Source organism: Vicia villosa, unplaced genomic scaffold (assembly GCF_029867415.1).
Source record: "Vicia villosa cultivar HV-30 ecotype Madison, WI unplaced genomic scaffold, Vvil1.0 ctg.001084F_1_1, whole genome shotgun sequence".
In the NCBI taxonomy this organism is placed as follows: domain Eukaryota; kingdom Viridiplantae; phylum Streptophyta; class Magnoliopsida; order Fabales; family Fabaceae; genus Vicia; species Vicia villosa.
Genome location: NW_026705476.1, coordinates 431,222 through 444,300, shown reverse-complemented (window position 1 = coordinate 444,300; position 13,079 = coordinate 431,222).

Here is a 13,079-nt window from a genome sequence, read left to right as displayed (position 1 = left end):
ACTAAAAACATGCATCAGAACATATAAGGAATAAGAACGAAAGCATATTCTATCATCAGAATATCAGAACATTCTTCCTTCTTGCTTCTGATTCTTGAAGCTTCATAGCACTCAGCTTGCTTCAATTTCCATGAGCTTGATTCTTTATAGAATTGCTTTTCCCCATGTCTTTGCTTCTCATGTTGAGCTTTAAAGAGGATCTTCAATTCCTGCAAAACAACACTCAAAGACATAGAACTTTGCAAGTTCTGTTAGAAATGTGGAGCCTTTCTCCCAGCAACTGATAAAATAAATCAGATCATTTATCACATTTTTCTCCCCCTTTTTGTCATAACATCAAAAACATAAAAGATTCAGATGAAAAACAAAAAGACAAACACTTGAAAAAAAAGGATAATTTTCATTATGCACGGAGAAAAGGTTCAGAAGTACAAGAGGGCAAGAGAAGATGCATAGAAAAACAGATGCAGCAAAACAAAAGAAAACAGTCAAAGACTCAATGACTAAGATGACCCTAGTTTTGACATGATCTTGGCCAGTATATCATGAATCCCATTGTTGCTCTCATTCTTCCTTTCCATGAAAGCACGAAACTCAGCGTTGATCGATCTCTACTCATCCTGGTTCTTCTGAATCACTTCTAGAGTCCTTGCAAGACGAGAAGGTTCATCAGAAGAAGCTTCACAACTTCTTTCCAGAGGGATGGCATGCTGATCCGTAGCTTCCATAGTCAGATCATTTGCAGGATTTTCCTCAACAGGAATGGTTTCAGCAACATGATCTTCAGCATCTGCTTCTTCCATAGAAGCATCTCCATACTCTAAAGCAGGAACCTTAGAATCTCCATACTCAAGAGCCTGAAGAATGGCAGCCAGATTCAGTGGAGCAGAAGGACCTTCAACTTCTGGTGGGTCAACAACTTCTGGAATGACCAAGCTTGGATCTTCCTCAGAAGGATTTTCCCTCAGAAATTCAAAGAGAGTCCTGAAGTCTCCAATCAGAACAGGATAATGAGGTCTCCAGACCACAATCTCCCTGCAAGGGTTAGCTTCCATTGCAGCAGCAATTCTTGCTTCTTCCAGCTCATCCACAAATCTCTTCTCTTTTACAGCGACCCTGTTTCTGAGGGGATGATAGTAGATACCATTATCACCCTCCAGAAGGTAACCAACATAACCAGGGGCAGCAGCCACTAGTCTCTTCTGAACTCCCATAGCTCCTACATGAAAATCCTGGCGAAAGCTTCTCCAGAGGTTTCTTGTAGAAACATCATCAAGACCATTGAGGAAAGCATGCTTCAAGAGGTCCAGCCTACTGATCACTTCACTTCTGAACAACTCCAAGCAAATGATAGGTTCAGGTTCAGGAGGGTTGAAGGTGAATTTGTAGTCTGGGTAGAGAAGGCAGTAAGGGTTGGATTTTCTGGTAGTTAGGGGATGGGATAGAGAAGATGGAGGTGCAGTGTTTGAAGAGGATGGAATATCAGTGAAGGGGGTTGATGAGGAAGGTATATCTGTGGGTGTGGGAAGGATGGTAGTTATGGGGGTAGGGTTGAGAACTTAAGAAGATGATGGTGTTTGCAAGCTATTAGGTAAAGGTGATATGGGGGTAGGAGTTTGTGCAGAAGGAGGTGATTGAGGGATATTTGTAGAGGTAAGGGTGTTTTGAGGTTCAGAAGGAGAGGGTTGGATAGGTGGATATTGGTACACTTGCCTGGAGAAGTTACCTGTTCTGATTGCCTCGAAGGAATCAACCTTAAGAGGGTCATAAGTGACCTTCTGCCTTGTTTCTCTCTTGGCAGCTTCTTCTGCAGCCTTTCTCTTTAGCCTTTTCTCTCGCTTCTTCTTATCCTCCTTCTTGAGGTCAGCTTGAGAAGGAAGCACTCTTCCAAGAATCCATGCAGGATCAATAGAAGATTGATTTCTCACAGAAGCTTCCAAATAGAACTTAACCGCATGGCAAAGTTCTGCTTGGAACAAAGTAGAGAAACCTGCAATAGGAATTCTTCTGGGTTGAATGTCAAAGGGAACAGCAGTTATTTCCTTGACAAGTTCCATTCTCAGCAAGTCAAGACCATTGAAGATAGAACCCCGAGTGACTCTAAAGAAGTTAGGTGTTCCAATAGTCCTTAGGGAGTCCATCAGGTCACTTTCAATCAGAATGTCTGAGATCATTCTGGCGAAAGAACAACATTTCTTTGGATATGAGGATACTTTGCATGTTCGTCATCTCTTGACTCTTCAATAGCCAACTTCAGATTCTCAAAAATGATGTTGGAGATGTTGATTTCAATTCTTCTTCCGACGCAAAAGAGAGTGTACTTGTGGTCAGGACTGATGTAAGATGAAGAGAAGGATCTCTTTCTGTGATGAAGAGAGCCCAGAATAATCTCAGCCCAAACTTGATAAAACGGCTTCAAGGTACCAGTTTAACTTGAATCAACACCGGTAACACACGAAATCAGCTTCTCAACCTGGAACCAATCAACTCTGCCGGGAAGAGGACTAGTGACTCCTTCTTCATCGTCCAAGTTGTACAACTTCCTGATTAACTTCTCAGTTATCACAACTTCATGCCCTAGCACGAAGGAGATAACGGCGGTTGGAGTGACGGTTGCATGAACCTAGAAATCTTTCACAAGAGCTGGATAACTTGGTCCAACCAATCTAGCCAGATAGTTTGACCATCCTTGTGCCATGATCTTAGCATCAGGTTTGAAACCATATGCTTTCAAATTTTCAAAGTCCACTGAGGACTCACAGAGAACTTCCAGTTCTGACTGAGGAATGGAGCAAGTCTTCAGAGGAGCGTATTTGTGCTTGTTGTATACCAGTTGAGAGGAAGACATTTCTTCTGTTGGGTTTGATGTGCTTGATGAAGGATTCATGATGATATTGCTTGGTTTCAGATCACAAACTAGGGTTTGAAAGAATGAATGCAGAGAAAGAGATGCACAAATGGAGAGAGTGAAAAAGATGAAATGAAGATGAAGCGGGTTATTTAAACGGTTTTAAAAAAAATAAAATAAAAAGAAAATTGTTTAAATGAAATGATTACAGAAAAACATGACATCAATATGAATTTAATGATAAATGACGTTAGGAGAGATAAAGTGACAAAATGAAATGATTTGCACAGTTACCTAGGGCGGCGTCTCCTCAATTGCACGCATGCTTGTCCAAAAATAGTGAACACGTGTTCATTTTCTGGAAAGACTGGTGACAACTGTTTTACTATAAAAGAGCTTCTGAATCAACTTAGATAATGAAACGTTAGTAATAACAGAATCAGAACTTCTAATTAATCATTATCAGAACTTCTTATAGCTGCCTAGTCCTAACACATTTCAGAAGTTATTCATACATAGATCTTCTCATCTTCTCATTATGGGCATAAGTCCATACTGATATTCTTCAGAATGAACTTAAACCTATCTTCAGCAAGGGGTTTTGTAAAGATATCAGCCCATTGATGGTTTGTATCCACAAAGTTCAAAGAAAGAACACCCTTCTGAACATAGTCCCTCATAAAATGATGTTTAATCTCAATATGTTTAGCTTTGGAATGTAAGATAGGATTCTTAGATAAACATATAGCAGAAGTATTATCACAGAAAATAGGAATGTTACTCTCATATATCTGATAATCTTCTAGCTGACTCTTCATCCAGAGCATTTGTGTGCTACACCCAGCAGCAGCAACATATTCTGCTTCTGTTGTTGAGAGCGCTATGGTAGCTTGCTTCTTGCTGTACCAGGAGATCAGATGACTTCCAAGAAATTGACATTTCCAGAAGTACTCTTCCTTTCAATTCTATCTCCAACATAGTCAGCGTCACATAATCCTACTAAGTTGTATTCTTTAGATCTTCTGTAGACTAAACCAACGTTAGTAGTACCTTTCAGATACCTCAGAATTCTCTTAACAGCAGTTAAGTGAGATTCTCTAGGATCTGATTGGAATCTAGCACACAAACAAAAACTGAATAGAATGTCAGGTCTAGAAGCAGTTAAGTATAGAAGAGATCCAATCATACCTCTGTACAACTTCTGATCTACCTTCTTACTTACCTCATCCTTACCTAGAACACATGTTGGATGCATAGGAGTTTTGGCTTCTTTGCTTTCAGAGAGATTAAACTTCTTCAGAAGTTCTTTCACATACTTCGTTTGATGAACATAAGTTCCATTAGAAGTTTGGTTGATTTGAATCCCAAGGAAATACTTAAGCTCACCCATCATACTCATTTCAAATTCAGCCTGCATAGACTTAGCAAACTCCTTTCCAAGTGAAGCATTAGATGTTCCAAAGATAATATCATCAACATAAATTTGACAAATTAAAATATCCTTCTTAGATGTTTTACAGAAAAGAGTCGTGTCCACTTGTCCTCTAGTGAAACTATTGTCTAGAAGGAAAGAACTTAATCTTTCATACCAAGCTCTGGGAGCTTGCTTCAACCCATACAATGATTTCTTAAGTTTGAAAACATGTTCTGGAAACTTAGAGTCTTCAAAACCAGGAGGTTGGTGGACATAGACTTCCTCATCTATATAGCCATTTAAGAAGGCACTCTTAACATCCATCTGATACAGAGTGATGTTATGTTGAGTGGCAAAAGAAATCATTAAGCGAATAGATTCTAACCTGGCCACTGGTGCAAAGGTTTCTGTATAGTCAATCCCTTCTTGCTGACTATATCCCTGAGCCACCAGTCTGGCTTTGTTTCTTACCACTTCTCCCTTTTCGCTAAGCTTGTTTTTGAACACCCACTTAGTACCAATGATGTTGAATCCTTTTGGTTTAGGAACCAAATCCCATACATCATTCCTTGTAAACTGATTTAGTTCTTCTTGCATGGCAATTATCCAGTCTGGATCTTCTAGAGCTTGATCAACAGAAGTTGGCTCGATCAAAGAAACAAGACCTAATTGACATTCTGCATTGTTCTTAAGGAATGCTCTTGTTCTGATGGGATCATCTTTCTTTCCAAGGATCACATCTTCTGAGTGAGCAGAGGTGAGTCTAGAAGATCTTCTGATTGTTGGCTCTTCAGAAAGTCTGAGATTCTCTAAAGATGCAGCAACTTGATCTTCTGATTCTTTGCTTCTGAGACTTTCATCTTCTGGAGCTTTGCTTCTTCGTTCTACAACTTCTGATATGTCAATATCTATATCTGTAAAATTCTCAAACTGCTTTGGCTTTTCAAGACCAAGCTTATCATCAAACCTGATATTGATTGATTCTTCTACAACCAATGTCTCAGTATTGTATACTCTGTAGCCTTTAGAGCGTTCAGAATATCCAAGAAGAAAACATTTTTGTGCCTTAGAATTAAACTTACCAAGATGATCTTTAGTATTCAGAATAAAACACACACATCCAAACGGATGAAAATATGAAATGTTGGGCTTTCTGTTCTTCCACAATTCATAAGGAGTCTTATTTAGAATAGGTCTTATAGAGATTCTATTCTGAATATAACATGCAGTGTTTATTGCTTCTGCCCAGAAGTGCTTAGCCATATTGGTCTCATTGATCATGGTTCTGGCCATTTCTTGCAGAGTCCTATTCTTTCGCTCTACAACTCCATTTTGCTGTGGAGTTCTAGGGCAAGAGAAATCATGGGCAATACCATTTTCTTTGAAGAACTCCTCAAAGAATCTGTTCTCAAATTCGCCACCATGATCACTTCTGACCTTTATGATTTTGCACTCCTTCTCAGATTGGATCTGAGTGCAGAATTCAAGGAACACTGAATGAGACTCATCCTTGTGTTTTAAGAACTTTACCCATGTCCAGCGGCTATAATCATCTACGATGACTAATCCATATTTCTTCCCTCTGATAGATGCTGTTTTGACTGGTCCAAACAGATCAATGTGCAGAAGTTCTAACGGCCTTGAGGAAGAGACAACATTCTTAGATTTGAATGCAGGTTTGGAGAACTTGCACTTCTGACATGCTTAACAAGGAGCATCTGATTTATATTTCAGATTTGGGAGACCTTTGACCAGATTTAGTTTGTTAATCTGAGAAATCTTTCTCAAACTAGCATGTCCTAATTTTCTGTGCCAGACCCATTGCTCTTCAGAAACAGACATAAGGCAATCACCTTCTGCTTCTCAAGATCAGAAAGATCAATCTTATAAATGTTGTTCTTTCTCCTGCCTGTAAATAGGATTGAGCCATCCTTATGACTTAGAGCCTTGCAAGACTTTTGATTGAAGATTATGTCATAACCATTATCACTTAATTAACTTATGGACAATAAGTTATGCGCTAATCCTTCTACAAGAAGTACATTAGTTATGGAAGGAGAGTTACCAATACTTATGGTTCCAGAGCCAATAATCTTGCCCTTCTGATCTCCTCCAAACTTGACTTCTCCACCAGACTTAAGCACCAGGTCTTGGAACATAAACCTTCTTCCCGTCATGTGTCGCGAGCAACCAGAGTCCAGGTACCATGACATTTTGTGCTCTGCCTTCTTTGCTGCTAAGGATATCTGCAACAGAAATTATCTTCTCCTTAGGTACCCACAATTTCTTGGGTCCTTTCTTGTTAGTTTTCCTTAAGTTCTGATTGAACTTGGGTTTAGCATGATAAGTACCAGGAGGAACAACATGATATTCTTTGGGTTTGTCAGCATGATATCTTTTAGGTTGTGTCACATGCTTCTTGGTGTGTGTTGTGTTAAAACTCTGTGCATGTGATGTGAGCTTGATATCATGTGAGTGGCGATATTTGAACTGATCATACAATGGCTTGTATGTGATTTTCAAATCATCAAGAGATTCAAATTTATGTGAGGTATCACCCTCATAGCCCAAACCTAACCTTTTGTTTCCAGAGACACCATATATCATAGAAGCAATATGACTTCTGCCAATACTTCTAGATAGGAACTTTCTGAAGCTCGAGTCATATTCTTTCAGAATATGATTGAGACTAGGAATGGATTTTCTGATTCAGAAGGAGATCCACTATCTTTGGATAATTTTAAAACTTTTTCCTTCAGTTCAGAATTTTCCACTTCCAGCTTCTTAGTTTCAAATTCAAATTGCTTTTTCAGCTTTTTGTATTTGATACTAAGATGAGCCTTGAGTTCCAGAAGTTCAGTTAAGCTGGAAACTAACTCTTCCCTAGATAGTTCAGAAAATACCTCTTCAGAATCTGATTTTGATGTAGATTCTGATCCATCATCCACTGTAGCCATCAGTGCAAAGTTGGCTTGCCCTCCTTCAGAGTCTGATTCTGATTCAGATTCAGAATCATCCCATGTTGCCATAAGACCTTTCTTCTTATGAAACTTCTTCTTGGGATTCCCCTTCTGATGTTTTGGACATTCATTCTTGAATTGTCCAGGCTCATTGCACTCATAGCAGACGACCTTTTTCTTGTCAGATCTTCTGCCACCAGAAGATTCTCCTCGTTCAAACTTCTTTGAACTTCTGAAGCTTTTGAACTTCCTTTGTCTGCTCTTCCAGAGTTGGTTTACCCTTCTAGAGATCATGGACAGTTCATCTTCTTCTTCTGATTCTGATTCTTCAGAATCTACTTCTTCAGCCTGAAAAGCGTTAGTGCATTTTTTAATATTAGATTTTAATGCAATAGACTTACCTTTCTTCTGAGGCTCATTTGCATCCAGCTCTATCTCATGGCTTCTCAAGGCACTGATTAGCTCTTCCAAAGAAACCTCATTCAGATTCTTTGCAATCTTGAATGCAGTCACCATTGGACCCCATCTTCTGGGTAAGCTTCTAATGATCTTCTTTACATGATCAGCCTTGGTGTAACCTTTGTCCAGAACTCTTAATCCAGCAGTTAGCGTTTGAAATCTTGAGAACATCTTCTCAATATCTTCATCGTCCTCCATCTTGAAGGCTTCATATTTCTGGATTAGAGCAAGAGCTTTGGTCTCCTTGACTTGAGCATTTTCTTCATGGGTCATTTTCAATGACTCAGATATATCATGGGCAGTTTCCCTGTTAGATATCTTCTCATACTCAGCATGAGAGATAGCATTTAGCAAAACAGTCCTACATTTATGATGATTTTTGAAAAGCTTCTTTTGATCATCATTCATTTCTTGTCTTGTAAGCCTTACGCCAGTAGCATTCACTGGATGTTTGTAACCATCCACCAGAAGATCCCATAAGTCACAATCTATACCAAGGAAGTAACTTTCCAGTTTATCTTTCCAGTATTCAAAGTTTTCACCATCAAATACTGGTGGTCTAGTATAACCATTGTTACCATTTCCATTGTATTGCTCAGCAGAGCCAGATGTAGATGTAGGTGTGTTTGTTGGAATTTCACCAGCCATCTTTTACTGAAGCGTTTTTCTCTTCCTGAATCTTTTCTAAACACGGTTAAGTGCTTGCACCTTAGAACCGGCGCTCTGATGCCAATTGAAGGATAGAAAAACACTTAGAAAGGGGGGGGTTTGAATAAGTGTAGCTTTAAAACTTGTCAGATAAAAACGATTTGAACAATGATTTTTATCCTGGTTCGTTGTTAACTAAACTACTCCAGTCCACCCCCTTGGAGTGATTTACCCTACCTGAGGATTTAATCCACTAATCACACTTGATTACAATGGTTTTCCACTTACACAGCTGCTAAGTCTTTTAGAGTATCCTGATCACAACCTGATCACTCTAGGAACAAACTGCTTAGACAACTTCTAAGACTTGCTAGAGTATACTGATCAATAACCTGATCACTCTAGTTCTTACAACTTAATGTAAATAAATTCTTTTAAGAGTTACAATGCTTCTTATAAAGCTATTATCACAACTGTGATTTTCTCTTAAGTTTAAGCTTAAATCTCACTACGATATTACAACAACAATGTAGTGAGCTTGATGATGAAGTTTGAGAGCTTTTTGAATTTGACAGCGATTCTGGATAGTGCACAAGTGTTGTTTTTAGCTTCTCTTCAAAACTTCGTATTTATAGGCACTTGAGAAGATGACCGTTGGGAGCATTTAATGCTTTGCGTATTCCGTACAGCATTGCATTTAATGTTTCACTCTTTTGTCAACTACCTCGAGCCTTGTTTCCGCTGTGTCTACTGACATTGCCTTTAATAGCTTCTAACGTTCCTTTAGTCAGTCAGCGTAGCCTGCCAGTCTAGTACTTGCTTTTGATCTGATGTTTGTGTAAATAACGTTTGAATGTCATCAGAGTCAAACAGCTTGGTGCAGAGCATCTTCTTGTCTTCTGACCTTGAAGTGTTTCTGAGCGTGATACCATGAGAACTTCAGTGCTTCTGCTTCTGATCTCAAGTTCTTCTAATGCTTCCATAGACCCATGTTCTGATTTTGCTTGACCATCTTCTGATGTCTTGCCAGACCATGTTCTGATGTTGCATGCTGAACCTTCTGAGTTAGTGCTTCTTGCGCTGATTTTGTGCATACTCTTTATATAATTCCTGAAATGGAAATTGCATAGTATTAGAGTACCACATTATCTCATACAAAATTCATATGCTTGTTATCATCAAAACTAAGAATATTGATCAGAACAAATCTTGTTCTAACAAACATAAACAATAGAAGTTCTTCTCACTACTTCTAAAGATTTTAGAGCAAAGGACAAACTCGACTTTGTTCATATTCTACTAAAAAAGAAGGATGAACCTATGGAAATAAGATAATTCCGGAAGAAACACATCTTCTGGGATTTCATCGTCTTCCTCATCCCCTTCTTCAGCTTGATTATCTGGAGCCTCATGTTTATAGTGAGTTTTAGCAGTATCGCTATCGGTGGTATCAGATGGTAATATGTACGTTTATTTTAGTATGCAGATATGAACTTGCTTTTATAAAGAAAATATTTGTCATTTTTAAGAGATAGAAAATAAATGAAATGTAATAAAAGGACAAGATAATTGATACCAAATGCAAAGACAATTTTATTCATTAATATACTGAGTTTTGAAATTATAAAGGGGCCCTTACAAACTAACTCTATGCTTGGGAAAAGCATGAGTGTTTTATTCAAAACAAAAAGAAAACCAAATCACTTTGAAACAAAAATGATCTCTGGCATCTCCAAGCTCGTCCAATTATGAAGATATTCTCCTAGAGCAACCTCACAGATGAAATATGCTGTACCTTCATTGGAATATTTATTAGACATCATAGCTATTTGTCCATTATGCTCATAACCGCCTGTTGTGAAAGTCTGTCTCAGTGGGGGAATCTGTCGTTCCTCCATTACACCCCTATTGATCATAGACGGTAGATACCCCAAACCCATACGATCCTTCTTTTTAGGGACTTCAATTACTTTGCCCCAGTCTTCTGAATCTACATTTTGCAGGTCTCTCCATGACATCACTAATTTCCTCACCTTTTCCACGGGTACCGTAGCAGCAGTTGCAATCTCCAATGCTTGGAATGCAGTTTCCAATGCACCTTCTCCAGCCTCGATACATCTATACGAATCCAAGTTACTAACAAATACATCTTCCTCTCCATTGACAATCACTATAGAATTCCCATCCACAAACTTTATTTTCTGATGGAGGGGTGATGTGACTGCCCCAGCTGTATGAATCCAACTGAAGGAGTGAAAAACACTTAGAAAGGTGGGGGATTGAATAAGGGTAGTTTCTAAAAATGGCAGATAAAAATAATCACACAGTTATTTATATCCTGGTTCGTTGTTAATCAAACTACCTCCAGTCCACCCCTTATAGAGTGATTTAACTCAGCTGAGGATTTAATCCACTAATCACCCTTGATTACAATCGTATTCCACTTAGACAACTTCTAAGTCTTCAAGAGTATACATATCACAAATTGATCACTCTAGGAATTCTCTTTTACAAAAATAGTAAACAATATTACAAGAGTTTAATTTGCTTCTTAATAAGCTATAATCACAAAATGATTTTTCTTTCAAGATTAAGTTCTAACACTCATTAAGATATTACAAGATTTGTGAGGTTGAAGATGAAGTTTCTTTGTTGTTTGTATGATAGCATTGTAAACCAATTTGGCAAAGCAAGTTCTCTCCCAGCGTGTGTTATTGTTTCAACAAGCAGAACTTCTCTTTTATATGGTAGTGAGAAATGTGACTGTTGAATAGCATTAAATGTTTTACATGAATAGTGTAACACCCCACTTTTCCCATTTAAATAAAATACGCGATGCTAAGAAAATAATCAGAGTTTTTCACCATAAAGTGGAATGTCACATTAAAACAACCAAAATAACTCCTTGTATTAATAAAAGAAAAGAGCGGAAAATCTATTGTTTTATCTCAACTTGGCGATATGCCTAAACACCAAAAATATCCACATTAATCCGTGGTTCAACAAATCTCCAATTAACAAATGATACGTAACTAATTGATAAAAGAAATAACGAATAAGTAAACGCCCCAAAATCCCGTGTTACGTATGAGAGCGACTCCTAAGACTCGATCAGGCAACACCCACTCCATGCACACTCAAGTACCTGGATTATCTGTACTTCCAAGGAAGCACAGACACAACAACCACAACGGGGTGAGAACTACATTCAATAATTTAACGGTGAAATAATCATGTTGAGAGTAGTAATCACACAACCATACCAATTCAATCCAATATTTAAGATGCAATGTGACTCAAATAATGACACAATGCATGTGGTACCAATCACCAAGGTTCATTCAATCGAACCAGATAAATCACATACACCTCTCCCAGACAATGATTTATCTACACCACTGGTCACATACACTCCTCCTAAGCAATAACCTATTTCCACCAATATCACTATGAAATGCATGACAACGATATGCATATAATTCACATGTACAAAACATGTTCACACAAGTACGATCCTCCTGATCAATTGTAAGTCTTAAACTTACCGCAATACTCAATGGTATTACCAAACCTGTTCAGACATATGCACACACATACATAAAATTCACCAATTTCACCAATAATACTAACTTATCAAGTATTTAATTAGTTCACGGATAATCCACCAATTCTGCTACTGCTGTTCCAAGACAGTACCTGATAAATGTTATCTCTGCTATTCAATTATATTCTGTTATTTAACTCTGTGATTCTACCGACCTTCCATTTTATCAATTGAATAATCCTGCTATTTTATTATACCAGCTTAACTCAATTAACTAAAATATATATTTTACTAGATTAATCTAATTAAACTTTTATATGTATTCTACCTAATTTCCATACTTCTAGTTAAACGGATATACATATATCCTACATAATTTCCAAGTAATACAATTAAAAACTAATTCATATATATATATATATATATATATATATATATATATATATTAATATATATACACACATGTATGTAAACTACCAGTGAGGTTACTGAACTAATATAATTACTCAGTGGATTTCAAAATAAATTGTAATATGAAGTTATACCAGTATTTATCCTATGCATATGCCACTCACAATTGACATTGGCCTACCCCACACACCCACACATGACGAACGTCATGTTCTCCTTTCCCCCTCACATGTGTGCCGATCGGCACACTGCCCCATGTGACGGTCGTCACGAACCCCTCCCCACCGGTCGTCGTTTCCTCCTCTGTTTCGCCAAGTTCTGTGCTACGATCCTACTCTTATCGATTAACAGACCCATAATTTTAACACGCAACAGTGTTTTGTTACGATTTATCAATTAAATTACTACAATCCATCAGACATTTGTAACAACAACAACAGCAGAATTCTATGCATCATATTAGTATAATTCAATCACCCAACTTTTCATCACCAAATAATCATACGATCACAGATTCAAACCCAAACAAAATTTAATAATACACAATCTATACGGGGGAAGGGTACCCTCACTACCATCTCATGATAATACACCCATATTGAAATAGATTCTCCCCCCTTACCTTGGAATTGTTTCGAACTTCCTGCGAATTGGTTCTCTCCCGAATATCCCTAGCAGCCGTTCACCTTTAGTCCTTGTTCACCCTAAAATGTTTTTACGTGAAACTCTCCTCTTTTTATATCTACCAAGTCCACTTAACCTATACTTCTCCTTATAATTCTTCACTAAGCCCAT